Below are 19,216 nucleotides of genomic sequence, written 5' to 3'. Positions count from 1 at the left end.
TGGTCCTTTGAATAATGATTAATAACTTTCCACTAAAAACTGCATTTAAAAACCGTTAATGTTGTGATAGAAAGCCGTGAAAGAATGGATACAATCTCCTGTAAATTTATGCATGATGGGGCACATTTGGAAAGTTGTTAAAGTGTTACCCTTTTCTCTGTGTGTGTTTGCATGTACATAAGTAGGTACTGAAAGACTTCAGTAGAAGTTTGGGGTGAATTTGTGACTTCCCTTTAATTTATTGATGCTATTTTTTATTCCTAAACACAATTGAGAAACTGCAGCTGCTGCAGAATGAAGCTGCCTGCATGTTTAAAGGGTGATTTTTGCAAGGAACACATTACTCAAGGAACACTTTGTGATCTTTTTTCGAGTAGCAGCCGTGTTAGTCTGTATCCGCAAAAAGAAAAGGAGTACTTGTGGTGATCTTTGTCGGCCTTCCTATTAATTTTGAGTTGTAATTTAAGGACCTGGTTCCTTAGAACTTGGTTACCTACAGAACTACTTATCTCTCTGTGGTGTAGATCTGGATGCCTTGTCCTCAGTCTAATGGATGTCCTGGCCTCTGATGGACGCCAAGAAACCCATGGGATTTGGTACCTGGACCCATAGCACATTCTACGTGGGGACGAAATGGGAAAAATTTTGACTTTTGATAGAGCGATGCTGGATAAATCCCATACAGTGCTTTCCTCCCACTTACACATTGTCCATGGTTTTGACTCTCTCTCTCTAAATTAATGGCCTGATCCTGAGAGGTGCTGAGTACTGGCTGTTCCTGTTTTTGTCAGCTGGAGTAGCTGTGTTCAACACCTCTCACTATCATACCATTTAAAAGGTACTTACATTTATATCTATATTAAAATATCAATTAAAAGGATTTGGAGGGAAAGTGACTACTATTGAATGTTGAATCATATCTTATGTAGAACTTATTTATTTCACTGGCAATTCTAATATCCAGAAGAGCAGCCATAAATCTATACAAATTTAAGCCCTTCATATACTTCAGAAAGATAGTGAGAGAGTCACAGCATCCAGTGAAAACAGCCTTGCTTTCATGATGTGTTTGTTGACTAGGAACAAAAGACTGGTTAATCATATCGGCTTTGAGAGAATTCCTGGAATCTTCAGCACTCAGTCTCAGGAATCTTATTACTTCACAGGCTCTAACTCATCTACAGTGAAGCATATCTGCTGCCCTAAGGATTTTATTTTCTTAAGTGAAAGATATCCCCTTAATTTTTAGGAGACTCTCTGAAAAAGGTACATCAAGATATTTTAAAATTTAAGAATGTTAATGAGAAAAATGTATTGTATAAAATAAATTTTGCAATTTCAAGCAAGAACCTACAGTACTTTATTTTGAATGCACAGTAAGTATTTCCCAAGATCCAACTTTTTAGTTTTTACCTGCTTGACATGAAAAGGGATGGCTACTGGTGTTATGTCTTATTCCTCATCATGAGCATAAAAGTTATGATATGCAGAATACAAAAGTTCTCTAGAGGTGAATACTTGACATTCTTTGCACTGAAAGCTGCATGGTCTCGGAGCTCCGCCCTGATTAGGAAAAGGAATTGGATCCTCTTGTAGATAGATAATAAGCCTATCCTTTAGCGGGGGTGGAAATTCCTTTTTCATTTTTGTTGTTGTTGGGTTAAATTATTTTTTGTCTTAATTTACCTCCTTAAATGCATTTTATGTGGGTTATACCATAGCAAGGTGTTCTCTGGTAATTCAAACTCTAGCAAACAACATCACTCACAGAAAAGCTTACAAAAATCACTGCCATTTGCTTGTGAGCCTTACGATTAAAGGCCTAAAAACCTGCCAACATTCCACAAGCTCCAGACTTCCTTTAGAATTCAAATTGCTTCGAGTATGAGAGCTAACAGAAATCAAATGATTTCTGCAGAAATCAAATGATTGCATATTTGCTGCCTAGCATCTTGTATGCAAACTTTTATGGGGTAATGGCAAGGGACAAAAAGACAAGTTTTCAGCCGAGATTGGAAATGATACCGAGAGTCAGTGAGGTTGAGTCTACAGGAAGTCTATTCCAGATGGCAAGAGCTGCACAGAAGCCAGGTTTGGCACCAACAGTGGCATGTCTCCATTGAGGGACAGAGAGGAGGCCGGTGCTAGATATAAGGTTGATGGGACAAGAATCATAAGATAGGATGGAAAAGTATATGGCAGGTTTTGAAAACAAGGAAGGAGAACTGGATTTTGAAATTAATGGGGAGCCAGTGGAATTGTGTGAGTATAGGACTGATGATCAGGTTTCTTTGAACATGAAAAGGCAGGAAACACCAGTCTATGGAATCTGAAGAGATGGAATTTAGGGAAATTATAGCCTAAGACACTGCTTTTTAGTCAAGATGAGAGGAGATGAAGATATGCATAAGAATCTGAGGGTTACTGACTTGCTGTACTTGAGCATCAAAGACATAGATTACAGGAACAGGAGTGACACCCATCTCTTTTATCTGGGTTGAGCACCACGATTCCAATTTAAAAACCGGTAGTTATCTCACTTCTCCATCCATAAGCCATGCAACCCTTCCTGGTGCCAGTACTTGGCTCTTATGTCCTTCATAGTTTTGCTGATACTGTACCCTGATGCCTACTGTAATTGGAATTCTTCCATGGCATGTTTCTCAAGCTTCCAAGGCACCGTGGGAGTATTCAGATGCACAGAGCATTTTCTGGTACTTCAGAATGAAGGCAGAACCACAGGGGGGCATTAAAACCGGTATATTGGATCCAGAAGTGGATCTGTGGATGGGAGGATAAGTTGAAAGGAGCAGAATTAAGATCAGAACAATGATGGGGGAGGAGAGACATAACTCAGAAAAGGTAAAGGAGAAAAAGAAGAAAACAATAAACAGGGGGAATGGGGAAACAGGGCTTGGGAGGAAAAGGAAGAAAAAGCAAGAGGAGGGCTGGGCCTGTAAAAGGAGGAGGATGGGGGTGGGTGGGAAGGGTGGGTGTTATTTACAGATAGTCAAAAATGGAAAAAGGTTTTGAAAAAAAAAGTGTCGCCTTTCTTCATCAGCAAATTTTGAAATTTGAAAATATCTTACAAGCTGTAGTATTAATATTTAATGAAAGATTAAAGGTGTGTTTAAAAAACCCAATCAGAACAGAAAGAAGAGCAGGGGAAAAAGGAGTGAAAATAAAATAAAGAAATGAACAAGAAAATGGGAAAAAAGAAAGTGGAATAAGATTTGCATTAAGTAAATCATTAATGCATGTTGCTTTCTGCATTTCTTAGCATTTTCTTGGAAGCCAGGGCACAACTCTATATTTCTGGGAAAGAGAAGGGGGAACAGAAAGGCATAGCTAGATATTGTGCTGATGGGACTTGATTAAAAACTGCTACTTACATTCATTCTTGGGCATAACTAACTCGGTTTGGAAGGTACACATTTCCAAAAAATCACTTGTCATGCTGGCTGGTATCTTCTTTGAATTTCAAGCCTTAGGAACTGGGCACATGGCACTAACATTTTTCAACACTTGCATAGCTTCATGGTGATGCCAATATTTTAACAAGGATCTCTAACAAAATTTCCCCCTCTCTTGGGTCTGTGATAGAACTTGTGTATCAGGGCTGTGTGTAGTGCACACCTACATAAAAATACTCATTCATAAACCATCCATAAGAAATGCAGGAGGCAACAGCACTTATATTAATCCACACTGTGGATGCCTGGATCCTTAAAATAAACTGATTGTATACATTGGGTCAGATCATCAGCAGGTATCAATAAGCATTGTTCCATTGATCTCAATGGAGCTAACATGTTTACACGAGCTGAGGCTCTAGCTTAGTGATACAAAAAATAATGTTCATCCTGTGTAAGTTGAAAGGAGCACAAGAGGCTAAAGACCTGGACGAACGCCTAGGAGTTTGCTTCACAGCTAAATTCTTTTTGAAACATGCCTACCATTGAGTGCACTCTGATCTATTCCAAAGACAAACAATTTTCTATTCACATATTAATGGACCCTAGAGGTAAGTCATCTCTACATCATTTAACACTAACCAGGGAGAAAGAGGTGACTGCATCAGAGGCCTGGCAAATCATTCCAATTCTTGTCAATATGGGGACAGGGACTTGGCCAGTGTGTCACTGTCCAGTAATATAATCTTTAATGAAATGGTTATATGCAAGTACAGTGATCTGTCTGAGTTCAGGAACTGATATTTAACATTTGCTACCCTTCCTGGTGCTATAAGCTGTGCTCTTGGTTACATCTGAGTGATGTTACATCCTGATATAGTTGGCAATTACTTTTATTGATAAGGGAAAAGGAGAAGAATCCTAAGGAGAAGTAATGGAGGCTCTTGTCATCAATATGGGTAGAAGGGTGCAAATGGGTCAGAGGCATGGCAGTGAGTGTGGGGTGAGGAAGCAGAGGTGCAGCTGCCTGACTGCCCCTCTCTAGTAGTGCACATAAGCCCATCTGAAGCAATTCTCCTGTAAACCAACCATTCAGAGTAGATATCTGCCTGGAAATGAATGTGCCTAGGAGCAATGCTAAATCCTACTTCCTGCTGTTCCCTAGCAGAGGGCGGAGTGCCAGTGGCAGTATGTGTCTTCAGGGACTCATGGTCCTAGGTGGAGTGGGCTACACAGAGTAATACAGAGATGCATCCCCTCCAAAGGGTTAGAGCTTCCTTTCACTGAAGATTCCCAGAGTCCTTGAGGGCTGCAAGCACAGTTCCAGAGCACCCAAAACCCTCTCTTTGATGGAACATTTGCAGAAACTCCACAAGGTTCAGCTTGTATGGTTTCCTGGTCCCTCTCTCACTCTTTGGAGGATTTTCCCCACGAGTGTCCTATGTGAAGTCCTAAGACAAGACTCTCTGTGAAGTTCTCTTAGTTTAGCTTCCATTTTTGTATAAAGCTACTTATAGAAGGTAAACAGTACATTTATTCAATAAAGCTTTCAAGGCAAAATTATAAGAATGGTGTAACCTAGCATAGCAGTTCTTACAATCTAGCCCATATCCTGTCTTTGACAGTAGCCAGAATCAAAGTTTCAGAGGAAGTGTATAGAACAGGGCAGTTGGAGTGATACACCCCATCTTTCACTCCCAGTTTCTGTCAGTCAGAGGTTTAGCGCTGCCCTAAGCATGGGGTTCTGACCCTGACCATGTTATCAGTTTCACCATCACAACATCCCATGGCAATGAGTTCCACAGTTTGTATCTTGTGTGGAAAAAGTACTTCCTTTTGTTTGTATCATACCCACTGCCTATTAATTTCATTGGGTGCCCCTGGTTTTTGTGGAAGGATATACAACACTTCTCTATTCACTTTTTCCACACCATTCCTGATTTTATAGATCTCTATCATATACCCCTTAGTCATCCCTTTTCTAAATTGAAGCATGGGGTTCTGACCCTGACCATGAACTGTAGCTCACAAAAGCTTATGCTCAAATAATTGTGTTAGTCTCTAAGGTGCCACAAGAACTCCTTTTCTTTTTCCAGATCATTAATGAATATGTTGAACTGCACAGGTTCCAGTACAGATCCTTGGGGGACCCTATGGTTTACGTCTCTCCGTTGTGAAAACTGATCATTTATTCCTATCTTTTAACCAGTTACTGATCCATAAGAGGTCTTTCCCTGTTATCCCATGACTACTTAGTTTCCTTAAGAGTCTTTGGTGAGGGACCTTGTCAAAAGCTTTCTGAAAATCCAAGCACACTGCATCCACCAGATCACCCTTATCCACATGCTTGCTGACTCTCTCAAAGAATTCTAATAGACTTGTGATGCATGGAGTTGGAATTCTGTTGTTTACTATGGTTTCTACCAATTTGCCTGATATTGAAGTTAGGCTCACTGGCCTGTAATTGCCAGGATTGCCTCTGGAGTCCCTTTTATAAAGCAGTGTAACATTAACTACCTTTCAAACATCTGGTACAGAGGCTGGTTTTAGCAAAAAGTTACATACTACAGTTACAGGTTTCACAGTAGCGGCCGTGTTAGTCTGTATTCGCAAAAAGAAAAGGAGTACCGGTGGCACCTTAGAGACTAACAAATTTATTAGAGCATAAGCTTTCGTGAGCTACAGCTCCGATGATGCATCCGATGAAGTGAGCTGTAGCTCACGAAAGCTTATGCTCTAATAAATTTGTTAGTCTCTAAGATACTACAGTTAGTAGTGCTACAGTTTCAGATTTGAGTTCCTTCAGAACTCTTGGGTGAATACCATCTGGTCCTTGTGACTTAGTACTGTTCAGTTTATTCGTTTGTTCTAAAACTTCTAGCTGCACTAAAGCTAGCCACCATATGAATGACACATTCAGACATTTATGACTATTCTAAATGGAAAAGAACAAAGTTCAACTTTTGAACATGGCATACAGCATCTGCTTTATTGTTCTTTAACTAGTTTATTATATAGACTAGATTTTGAATCTATATGCTGCAAATAGTTTTAAAATATAAATACACCCCCAATAATGACAGGTTTCAGAGTAGCAGCCGTGTTAGTCTGTATTCGCAAAAAGAAAAGGAGTACTTGTGGCACCTTAGAAACTAACAAATTTATTAGAGCATAAGCTTTCGTGAGCTACAGCTCACTTCATCGGATGCATTTGGTGGAAAAAACAGGAGAGATTTATATACACACACAGAGAACATGAAACAATGGGTTTATCATACACACTGTAAGGAGAGTGATCATTTAAGATAAGCCATCACCAGCAGCAGGGGGGGGAAAGGAGGAAAACCTTTCATGGTGACAAGCAAGGTAGGCTAATTCCAGCAGTTAACAAGAATTAGCCTACCTTGCTTGTCACCATGAAAGGTTCCCCCCCCCCCCCCCCCGCTGCTGGTGATGGCTTATCTTAAGTGATCACTCTCCTTACAGTGTGTATGATAAACCCATTGTTTCATGTTCTCTGTGTGTGTATATAAATCTCTCCTCTGTTTTTTCCACCAAATGCATCCGATGAAGTGAGCTGTAGCTCACGAAAGCTTAAGCTCTAATAAATTTGTTAGTCTCTAAGGTGCCACAAGTACTCCTTTTCTTTTTACACCCCCAATGTTATTTATTTTGGAACTTCAAGCTTAAATGAGTCCCACTGAAAAGCTGTAGTTTTTTAGTCGGGCTCTGTCCAAGAAATCCATTTGGTAAATTAAGCCTTGGCTCTTTGCAGCAGCTCCATCCTTGCCCAAGGAAGCATGAGAAGCAAAAGCTAAATCTTGTCACTCTTTAGGACAGACCTTTGAAACTACAGAGGTTGGAACTGTCAAAGCTTCTACCTCACATAGGGCATATGCCCTTTTAACAATGATGGACAACTCTGCTGAGCATGCTTAAGGCAGAGTGACTCCTCTGAAGTTTCAGACACAGATCTGCCAATCAGTCACAGAAAACAAATTAAACCACAGCAGCTTTTAAAATGAAGGAAGAAAGGTGGATTGAAGCCCTTCACACAACTGAAAGGATCCCTATGAGATCAAGGTAGAGTGTTTGTTTGTTTTTGAATATTTGCAAGTGTTTGGCTAACAGGAGCTATTCATCTGAATGACCAGCTGCAGATACTTAGCAGCCAATCTGACTTCTGACCAAAATAAAGCCCTATAAATTAAAACACTAACTTTTTTTTTCAGAGTAGCAGCCGTGTTAGTCTGTATTCGCAAAAGAAAAGGAGTACTTGTGGCACCTTAATGACTAACAAATTTATTTGAGCATAAGCTTTCATGAGCTACAGCTCACTTCATCGGATGCATTTACATCGGAAATTTACACGAAAGCTTATGCTCAAATAACTTTTTTTTGTTTTTATCTGAAAAGGCCTACCAGAATCCAGAGGACAGTGCTTTTTGTGAGAGAACTCATAACCAGTTCTTCTGTCTTTGCAGATCCTTGAATGTGTATATACTTAAATAAAGAAATGCTACAAACTGTTCAGACTTTTGGCCAAATATAATGGCGCACTCTAGAGTAATGCTGGTTGGAAATTTTTCAATTAAATGTTTTTTTTCATTGGAAAATGTTTATTCGTTGAAACCAAAACTTTTTGCAGGAAAGGTGTGGTCTTGATGAATTTCTCAACTTAAAACATTTCTTTTAACAAGTTTTGAAGCTCTCAGAATGAAGCTATGGGAATGAAAATAATCCTGTTTCTGGTACTTTTTGTTTTGAAATGTAAGCTAATTATAGGCGGGGGTGCAGAGGGAGTAAAAACGGTCAGCACTGAAATGAACCATTTTCAAATTAATGAAATGAAAAATGTTGATTGACCCAAACTGAATTTTTTTTTTCCAGACTATTGGTTGTAAGAACATTTGACATCTCAAATTTTTGTCCCGATTCAGGCAGCAAGAGTTTTTGAAATCTCAACATTTTTGGCAGGACAGGCAAACCACTTCCCAAAGTGTCAGCCAGCAACTGCCCCACATAAGAGTCAGATACAGCTTAATTCCAACACAGCCAGTGTTTATTGGTAATTTTACGACAAAGAAAAACAATACAAGTCAAATGAAAAAACAAACAGACTGGCTATGGCAAATCCTATAGAAAGCATGGCTAACTTTGCACTGCACTTTTTTGTACAGAGTAAAATCATACCTCACAGACTTCTTTCCAGCTAGCTGTAGCATGCTAGTGTCAGAATATCGCTCTTTTTCCTGGTGTAAATCAAGAATAACTCCATTAAAGTCAATGGAATTACTTTGATTTTACATGGGTGGAAATAAGCTCAGAATCAGGCCCAGAATGCTTGGGGCAGAGTTACCACTGGCATAAATAGGTGCAATATACTGAAATCAATATATTCTCATTTGCTTACTCCAGCAGTGAATTTAGGTTAGTGAGCCAAATTCACAAGTGAGGTATAAATTACACATTGGTCAGTAGTTCTGAGTCTTAGGGAATCTAAGTGGGTATAATGTAGATGCAGAGGAGCTGGAACTTAGTGATATAGGAGGAAAAGCAAGTAAGAGGGAGGGTAAGAAGGTGAAAATTAAAGCTGGTGCCTTGCAATTCTGACTTACACCCTCTTCTGCCTGAAGTTGCATGAACATGGATTCCCTGGCACCCACTTACTGATGTGAAACTAACATTTATATCATCCCTAATTTGATCCTCTGTATGTAGCCTCTCATCTTAAAATATAAAGCCCATCGCCAACAGTGGAGATAGCTGCTTTTTGACAGTAACATCAAAACTTCTTTCGGATGCTCGTTTTTGCTATGCACAGGGACATGAAGTAATATTTTCTGAGTATTCATTTCACCCATCTCCACCAACACCCCATTTCCTTGTTCCTGATGCCTGACTTTTATTGACAAATGGCCCATTTCCAGTGGGTTCTTTCAGATACAGATTTCTTCCCAAAAATGTGATAGTTAACTCTCCCCAGGGCTTGCATACATGTTTGCATGTCACTGCCCTCTGGCACATTCTTGCACTGGGAGCTGTGAGGAAGTATTATAGGGCTGGCTATGTTGGTTTTATACCATCTGGGGAAGCTCCTTATACAAGGAATTTGCAGGAAGCTGATTAAGCCACCTTCTTTCTGCTTATTCCACCAGAGTGGCATGGGGCAGGAGGAATGTAACTCAGAATTGGCATCTTTGTCCCTGGATTTAAAGCAGAATCAGGACCTTTGACTTGCTCTGGAATCAAAGCAGAGACTTGAACAAGGAAGACCACAGGCCTGATTCACCACTGCCTTGCTCCTTGCATAGAAATAATGACTTTACAAAGTGGCAAGTTTCAGAGTAGCAGCCATGTTAGTCTGTATTCGCAAAAAAGAAAAGGCTTATGCTCAAATAAATTTGTTAGTCTCTAAGGTGCCACACGTACTCCTTTTCTTTTTACAAAGTGGGAATCAAATACTACTGAAGTGGACTGGTAGTGTTTTACACTTTTTATTCACTTTGTACAGCTGTAAATGACTAAACAAATTGAAAGGTAGTGAAAAATCAAACCCTCTGTATCTCCAATCTGGATAATGAGAATTTTGAAAGAGCAGATTGGTTCAAATCAAAATAAAAGGAGCCCAGTGGCAGGCAAGGGTTGAAGCTTGTTTGCTGTTACACGTACTTTATGTGAAGCTCAATTGCAGCACCCTTGTGGAGAAATGGAGTAAAGTACGACAGCTGATTCTGAAATGGGGGAAGGAGAAAGGAGAAATTTACTCAAATTTATAATCTCAATAGAGCTACTTGGAAAAAAAAAATCCCACCATTTGAAATTTGACAAGAAAAAGGTCAATTTTTGTAATGAAAATTTTTGTGGAAAAATGGGTCCCTTTTTCCAAACCAGCTCTAAATCTCAAATCTAGGTGAACTGCCAGTGAAATTGCATCAGTGATACATTGCTAAAAGGTTTCAGAGTAGCAGCCATGTTAGTCTGTATTCACAAAAAGAAAAGGAGTACTTGTGGCACCTTAGAGCCTAACAAATTTATTTGAGCATAAGCTTTCGTGAGCTACAGCTCACTTCGTCAGATGCATTCAGGGGAAAATACAGTGGGGAGATTTATATACATAGAGAACATGAAACAATGGGTGTTACCATACACAGTAACCAGAGTGATCACTTAAGGTGAGCTATTACCAGCAGGAGAGCGGGGGGAGGGACCTTTTGTAGTGATAATCAAGGTGGACCATTTCCAGCAGTTGACAAGAACGTCTGAGGAACAGTGGGGAGTGGTATAAACATGGGGAAATAGTTTTACTTTGTGTAATGACCCATCCACTCCCAGTCTGTATTGAAGCCTAATGACAGGTTTCAGAGTAGCAGCCATGTTAATCTTTTTTAGCCCCTCTGCCATGTACATTGGTCAAACTGGAGTCTCTCTACATAAAAGAATAAATGGACACAAATCAGACATCAAGAATTATAACATTCAAAAACCAGTTGGAGAACACTTCAATCTCTCTGGTCACTCGATTACAGACCTAAAAGTGGCAATACTTCAACAAAAAAACTTCAAAAACAGACTCCAACAAGAGACTGCTGAATTGGAATTAATTTGCAAATTGGATACAACTAACTTAGGCTTGACTAGAGACTGGGAGTGGATGGGTCATTACACAAAGTAAAACTATTTCACCATGTTTATCCCACCCTGCACCGTTCCTCAGACGTTCTTGTCAACTGCTGGAAATGGCCCACCTTTATTAATAGCTCACCTTAATTGATCACTCTGGTTACAGTGTGTATGGTAACACCCATTGTTTCATGTTCTCTATGTATATAAATCTCCCCACTGTATTTTCCACTGAATGCATCCAATGAAGTGAGCTGTAGCTCACGAAAGCTTATGCTCAAATAAATTTGTTAGTCTCTAAGGTGCCACAAGTACTCCTTTTTTTTTTTAAACGAAAGGTGATGCTCTTCCCTTCCCCCCCCATTCTTTTATTTCCTGTTTTGTGTATTTGTGCAGTTTTTCTACCTTGTCAGGTGACTCAGGTTTCCCCTATTGTTCTGGCCACTTCCTGTTCTGAATCATCCCGCATTTAAAATTTAGGGAGGAAAAACTACTTCCCCTGTGTCATTTCAATTAAAAACCCCTCAAGCTGCCATATTAACTTAATCGCCTAAACAAGAGGAGAAGGGAAATTTTTCGATTTACACCCCATCAACAACGCCATACCTCAGAAACCTAGAAAGGTGGGATACGTTAGTGAAATACCATCAGCCTAAACACTGTGTCAGATCTCTGACATTTTTTAATGTTAGTTTTTCACTGTTGTGTTCTATTTCCTCTCTCTTTCTCCTCTTTTGCCTCTCTCTAGTTCTCTATTTTAATGCTTTTCCAGGGTAATATTCCTTTCATGTTTGGTATTTTCTTTGCTGTCCCCAACCAACTTCCCCTTCTCAGTGGTCTCTCCCGTGACAATCTCATTCTGCACCATTGCCTCCATCCCTTTTTCATTCTTTCCATTGATCTAATCCTGGAGGCCAGTACTCTGTTTGGGTTCAAACTGGGTTCTGCTTTGTCTAAAGTGTCCTAAAAGAGTCTGGATCTTCTCGACCATTGCCCTGCACCTTGTGTAGTTATTTGCATTAATGCAAAGTGGGTTAAAGAAATCAGCAGGATAGCATTTTACATCCACTTTGCACTACTCTATATCGCTACACAAAGTTCAGGGCCAAAGTAATGCAAGCCTTCTGATGCAGTTAAAAAGCACAACACAGCATAAAGAATCTGGGAGCACTTCAGGCTAAAAGGTATATCAGTGAATAATACAAAGAAGGAAACTCATAGTCAGAGGAGGGATGTCTGGGATCTCCTTCATTGCAGTGGTATGGGGGAAAATGTACTAGAGTGCTGCTGTGGTTTGGCCCAGTTATATTCTGTGTACCCATTATAACCAGCCCACTCATTTGTTTAGTCCTCACCATCTGCAGCATTCAGAGTAGCAGCCGTGTTAGTCCGTACCAGCAAAAAGAACGAGGAATACTTGTGGCACCTTAGAGACTAACACATTTATTTGGGCATAAGCTTGCGTGGGCTAAAACCCACTTCATCAGATTCATGCAGTGGAAAATACAGTAGGAAGATTGTGTGTGTGTGTGTGTGTGTGCGTGCGCATGCGCGCGCACACACACACCCCCCATGAAAAAATGGGGGTTGCCATACCAACTCTAACGAGACTAATCAATTAAGGTGGGCTATTATCAGCAGGAGGGAAAAAAAACACTTTTGTAGTGATAATCAAGATGGCCCATTTCAAACAGTTGACAAGAAGGTGTGAGTAACAGTAGGGGAAAAATTAGCATGGGGATATAATATGAGAATCATGAATCTGGTTTACCATGCTTGAACGCAGCTGAAAAAGTCCAAACAGTGATATTCTGCATGAGGAATCTGTAGTCTCCTTCCACCGTCTGGCTGATAGAGTTGATTGCTATGTGAGAGACCCTGTTATTAACATGAATAAGGACCCTTTTGTGTATGGGAAAGAAAGGCGGGAGGGGGAAGGGGGAAGAAATCTGGCCTTCCCTATCTTTGTTTGCTATAAAAACATTTGAGCTACCTTCCTATGAGTGTCTCTTGTGAGCATATTGTAAGTGCTGCTGCTGGAAATGACGTTTTTGATATACACTGTATAAAGTTTCTCTAGAAAATACACAATTGTTTACTTTTCTTACTTTCACGTGAATTTAGTGCTCATGAAAGAGGCTGAAGTGACTGTGCTGGAGACTGAGGGCCAGAACCTCAGCTGCTGTAAACTGATGTAATTCCATTTAAGTCAAGGGAGTCACACCAGTTTGCACCAGCTGAGGCTCTGGCATAGTAAAAGTAAAGCAAAGCATGAGAAACACAAGTGAAAGCTTTCCCCACAATGCCCTTCCACTGTGCCTCAACCCTGATCAGATGGATCCCCTGAAGGGCTGAGGAGGTACTCATTTTCCATAGCCATGCTATCTTGATAAGACTGCCAAAATGGTACCAGTTTGGAAAGTGGGATTGATAGGAAGGATGTTGCAGAAGTTTTGGAGACTAGCTTAGAACTTGGGAGGCCCAGGGTCAGTTTCCTGCTCTACCACAGATTTCAGTGTGACTTAGGATAAGTCACTTAGGCCCAGATTTTTAAAGGTACTTAGGCATGGCTGAGCTCAGCTTTGCAACACCTTAGTGCCTAAATTCCTTCTGAAACTGCAATTTAGTCTCCTAAATTAGTTAGGCGTTGCAACTCGGAGCACTTTAGCCTCTGTGCCCCGAGTTTCCGCATCTGTAAAATGGACGAATAGTTCTTCCATGCCTCACGCAGTGTTGTGAGGACAAGTATGTTGAAGGTTGTGTGGCACTCAAATACTACAGGAATGTGGACTATGTAAATACATAAGCCAGCTAGGTAGTTTTGTGACATGGACACCACTTACAATGAGAACTGGTTGAGACTCCAGATATTGGGACCCCAGAACTACAGTGATGGGCATGTTTTAAACAAAATATACCAAATTCAATTAATGCTCACTGCTGCATAGCTATCAGATGGTGGCAAATTTTGGTCAGGACCAATAAGGGCCAAATTTAAACGGACAACCTAGTGATTCATAGCTTGACTGCATATCCAGTTCCCAACCCCTGAGCTATCCATTCCCCCACATTGCTTAAAGTGCAGATGGACAAATCAACGATTCATTTCATGAAAAGAATGGGGAAGAGAAACAGAAAGCAGATAGGCAGGGTACATCTACACTGCAATTAAAAACCTGCAGCTGGCCCATGCCAGCTGCTTGGGCTCATGGGGCTCAGGCTAAGGGGCTGTTTAATTGCCATGTTATTCAGGCTCTGGCTGCGCCTGAGTTCTAGGACCCTCCCACCTTGCAAGGTACTAGAGCCCAGGCTCCAGCCCAAGCCCAAGCCCCTACAGTGCAATTAAACCCTCAGCCTGAGACCTGCAAGTCTGAGTCAGCTGGCACAGGCCAGCCATGGGTTTATATTTGCAGTGTAGACATACCCTCAATAGCCCTACCTCATGGCTCAACTTGTGCCATAACAATGTTTGAAAAGAGAAGGGAGATAGCAGCAGGGAAAGGTAGCCGTTTTCTAAAGAAGAGAAAGCTTCAAAACAATTTTGCCAACTCATGATTTTGTCACGAGTCTCCTTATTTTATTATTTTCCTTGAAGCCCCAGCTCCTGGAGTCGAGTGATATGTAATGATTTCAGCCTTCATTCTTAGAGAAAAGGTACGGTTCTAGACCTTGTGGCTGTGGAGAAAGCTTCAAACTGTGACCCCAGTGCAACCTAAAAGCTCAAAAAGCAGAAGGCAAATAAAAAGACACCAAATTTATTATTTTTTACACATGATTTTAAAGCCACTCATGATTTTTGGTGAGCCTGATTCAGGAGTTTTGAACTTTTGGGGTTGGCAATACTGAATCAAACTGTTTCAGAGACAGAAGATGGCTGGTATATTCTGTGGGACCATTAGGATTCCTGTCCTTTGCAGCTGTGAAATTTGAACAATATTTTTACATGGTGGGCCTGATCCTGCAAATATTTACACACGAGTGGGTTCAATGGGATTATTCACAAGCATAACGTTACTCATGTCATGTGTCAAAATTTGTAGGACTGGTTCCTCAGTGAAGGCCTAATCCTACTCAACTGAAGCCAGTGACAAAAAATGCTAAAAAGCAAAACTAAACAAGCAAACCCACAAAATGTGTTTTGCAAAAGATATACAGAATTTTGTTTAATGAAACTAATACAGTATTCCCTTCAACTATTCTATTTGTGGTTACTTGGGTTACTACAGCAGAATTTTACTTGCCTGTGTGACATCTCACAGCAGTGTCACTCATCAGGCTAAGATGATATGACATCTAGCAAAGATTAGGATAGGTGGGCAGGGGTAAAAATGTGAAGGTCTGGCCTTTTTTCACAATGTCATTCAACAGGGTCTGTTAATCCCTGGCTTTATTATAAGGTTACAGTGGAGTTATTTTTAAAGCCTCGTTCTGATAGAGAAAGTGGCCATAATTCCTAAATAGGAGGACCTGTTATGAAATGAACACTGACCTTTTGTGTATTTGGAGAGGATGAAAAATAAAACATATCTTGCCAACATTGGCTTCTATTGTTCAGATACAATGTAGCTGCCTTCTCCCTATGGTCCTTGGATAAATAGCTCTGTATTTATATATAGAATTTTGTAGCAAAACAACTATAACACCATGATTTAAATATAGAACCCTTCACCCAGAAGGACCCTAAATGGTGTGTGTTTACATTAACTAGGATATTAAAAAGCAACACTACACCACACCATTTAAAGAGGAAAAATGAAGGAAAAAATCCACAAAATTATAGATGAAACATGCAAAACCAGAGGCCAGTAGCATACCAAGTGTACTGCAACTCAGAGGCAAACACTGTAGGTGCTTTTGCAACTATGCCTTATAGGCACTAGCCTTGGTGGGTCCCAATAACCACTCAGGATATGTCTACACTACAATAAAAGACCTGTGGCATACCCGGGGTTGACTCAGATCAGCTGATTTGGGCAAGCGGAGCTTGAGCTGTGGGAACTAAAAATTGCAGCATAGACATTTGTGCTAGGGCTGGAGCTAGGGAAGCGGGTCTCAGAGTCCGAGCCTGAATGTCTACACCGCTATTTTCAGCCTGAAAACCTAAGTCAACTGACCCAGGCTTTGAGACTCAGTGCCACAATTTTTCTATTGTAGTGTTGTCAGGGTTCCTTCCCCACTCTGAACTCTGGGGTACAGAAGTGGGAACCTGCATGCAAGACCCCATAAGCTTATTTTTACCAGCTTAGGTTAAAATAATTTTCCCAAGGCACAAATTCCACCTTGTCCTTGAACAGTATGCTGCCAAGTGATTTAGACAAAGAATCAGGGAAAGGACCACCTAGAGTCCTATTCCCCCAAGCCCTACACCCCTTTTCCTGGGGAAGACTTAGAATAATATCCTCAGCAGTTGGTACAGGTGAACACAGACCCACCCTTGGATCTTAAGAACAAAGAAAAATCAATCAGGTTCTTAAAAGAAGAATTTATTTTAAAAAAAAGATAAAAGAATCAACTCTGTAAAATCAGGATGGAAGATAACTTTACAGGGTAACAAAAAAACAAAAAACCCCCCCTCAAAACACAGAGGATTTCCCCTCCAGGCAAAACTTTAAAGTTACAAAAACAGGGATAAACCTTCCTCTTAGCACAGGGGCAATTCACAAGTTAATTCAGTGGTTCTCAAAGCTGGTCCGCCGCTTGTTCAGGGAAAGCCCCTGGCGGGCCGGACCGGTTTGTTTACCTGCCGCGTCTGCAGGCTCGGCTGATTGCGGCTCCCACTGGCCACAGTTTGCTGGGAGCTGGCGAACTGCGGCCAGTGGGAGCCGCAATCGGCCGAACCTGCGGACACAGCAGGTAAACAAACCAGTCCGGCCTGCCAGGGGCTTTCCCTGGCCAAGCGGCGGACCGGCTTTGAGAACCACTGCTCTAACATTTCCTTACTATTTCTGTAATATTAGATATGGGAGCTGGATTACTTGCTTGATCTCTCCCTTTGTCTCTGGGGAGCACACACACAGAGCACCAAATGAAAGCCTTTCCCCCATCCCCCCCAGATTTGAAAGCATCTTCTTTCTCCATTGGTCCTTCTGGTCAGGTGCCAGCCAGGTTATCTGAGCTTCTTAACCGTTTACATGTAAGGAGAGATTTTATGCTACCCATTGCTGTATATTTATGACAAGTGTAGACATACTTTCAGATACATGGGTAAGTGAAAGGGTGTTTTACTAGGGCTATCAGGAAAGGGAAAGGTTGTAGACACTGTAGGCACAGAAGCTTAAACGGTTACAGTTGAAAGTGAGCAATAGTGGTAAATGTTGAGGCAGTCCAATCAAGAGGTAGTCCTAGTGCCTGGGTTTCCCTCTCCAGTCCAGTCTCTATTCAAGCAATGAGGAGCCTACAAGTTTCCAAGCCAGACCCACTGTGGCCCTACGCACTTGCTTCCTGGCCAGCCACTGCTGCTCCCCCGTAAATCCCACACAGAGCGTTGCACCCAGCTGTGGTGTCCAACAGTCACAGCCTGCTCCACAGGCAGCTTCAGTTATGGCTCCTAGGGCCTTCCCAAGCTACTACCGGGTTCAGGACCTTTCCCTGGCCAGGGAAAAGGGAAGTGCGGTGGAGAGGAGACAGATGGGAGTTGTAGTGCTCTGCTTTGCAGAGCCACGATAGAACCAATGAGAAAGGCTCAAAAGCCAGGAAATTCCAAAATGTAAGTGTGATGGGGTGGGAGGTCTCCATCCAGTGCAGGGTGAATTCACCCTGTCCCTCAAGCTGCCCTTTACTACAAGGCCTTATTGGAAAAACGTGGGAGGTGTTCTAAAGGCACCTCCCTCAGCCTAGTGGAAGGGACCACTGGACCCAGGTTCCAACTGAATACTTGAGGCAACTAACAGGAAAACAGGGATCAGAGTGATGGTCACAGGTTCAAAACAAGGATACTGGATGGTGACACCAAGCAGAGGACCCCTGACAGCAGCCCATTGCCCCTCAAAGGTACCATGAGGCAGTGAGACTTAAGGACTAAAGTTGATAGGATTACCCTGGTTCACCAGGCAGCAAGGCTTGAGGCCAGAGTCAGAGTTACCCTGATTTGCAGGGCAGTGGGCCACCACCTGGGAGATGGGTGGCAGCTGGAGTAGGGGGATCCCACTGAATCCCAGCCCAGGTTCCTGGCAGCAGCAAGTGATGTTACCACTGAGTCAGCTGGGATCCAGCTGCAACACACTGACCATACTTGGAACTATGGCTAGTCCCTCCCCAGCCTACTTCGACTCCTGCATCTGTGACCTTGGTGGCTTTAGGGTTCCCAGGATCCTCTGCCTAGGCTGTTTCCAGTGGCTCCGAAGTCCCTAGCATGTCCACAGGTATTTGGATCTCTGCTGGGGTCTTGGCTCCTCCTGTTGGGGGATGCCATGGCTCTAGAGCCTGCAATGGTCATCCTTCCTCTCTGATAGTCAGCCCAGACTGAGCTAAGCTGCTCACTGTTATACTGGTACTGGAGTTGGGGCATGCTCAGTAGGGATTTGGGGGCGGGGCTTCCTCAGCCAGCAAGGAGGAGTTAACCCATTCCTGTCCAGTGTGGCGTGAGTTCACCTAGTCACAGTAAGATTCATATTGACAGAGCCACTCTGCATAGCCCCAGTATGTTTTATGATCTAGATTAAGGAACTAATAGTGTGTAAAAGTTTAAATGTAACAATTGAACCAGAGATAGAAAATATTACATATGTTCTATACAATTGCATTAATTCTGTAATTGAAACTTTAACTCTAGGGTTTTCCTGACTTGGACACTTGATTGGTTCTCATACTCACCTTTCCATACACATTACTTAAATTTCCCTATATTTACTAGTAACGGAATGCTTTAAGACATCAAGAGACACATGAACACAAATCACACATATCATTGTATATGGAATTCATGAAGCAAAGCTGGAATATTTATTCCATTTTGGTCACCTTGATATAAAGTAGGTTTCAGAGTAGCAGCCGTGTTAGTCTGTATTCGCAAAAAGAAAAGGAGTACTTGTGGCACCTTAGAGACTAACAAATTTATTAGAGCATAAGCTTTCGTGAGCTACAGCTCACTTCATCGGATGCATTTGGTGGAAAAAACAGAGGAGAGATTTATATACACACACACACACAGAGAGAACATGAAACAATGGGTTTATCATACA

General features: G+C 41.6%; 1 long non-coding RNA gene across 1 annotated transcript; it reads right to left on the bottom strand.

Annotated features, from left to right (window-relative positions):
- Positions 1 to 9,878: 9,878 nt before the first annotated feature.
- On the bottom strand, positions 9,879 to 18,695 carry LOC122455822. Its single transcript, XR_006274312.1, has 3 exons — positions 18,300 to 18,695; positions 12,808 to 12,900; positions 9,879 to 10,147 (listed from the first exon to the last, which is right to left on the bottom strand). It is a non-coding gene; the product is annotated as an uncharacterized LOC122455822 (long non-coding RNA).
- Positions 18,696 to 19,216: the final 521 nt, after the last annotated feature.

The sequence above is a fragment of the Dermochelys coriacea genome, chromosome 9 (genome assembly GCF_009764565.3).
Source record: "Dermochelys coriacea isolate rDerCor1 chromosome 9, rDerCor1.pri.v4, whole genome shotgun sequence".
NCBI classification, from domain to species: Eukaryota; Metazoa; Chordata; order Testudines; family Dermochelyidae; genus Dermochelys; species Dermochelys coriacea.
The sequence above is the reverse complement of the archived record's forward strand: the minus strand, read 5'-3'. Positions and strand labels throughout refer to the sequence as shown.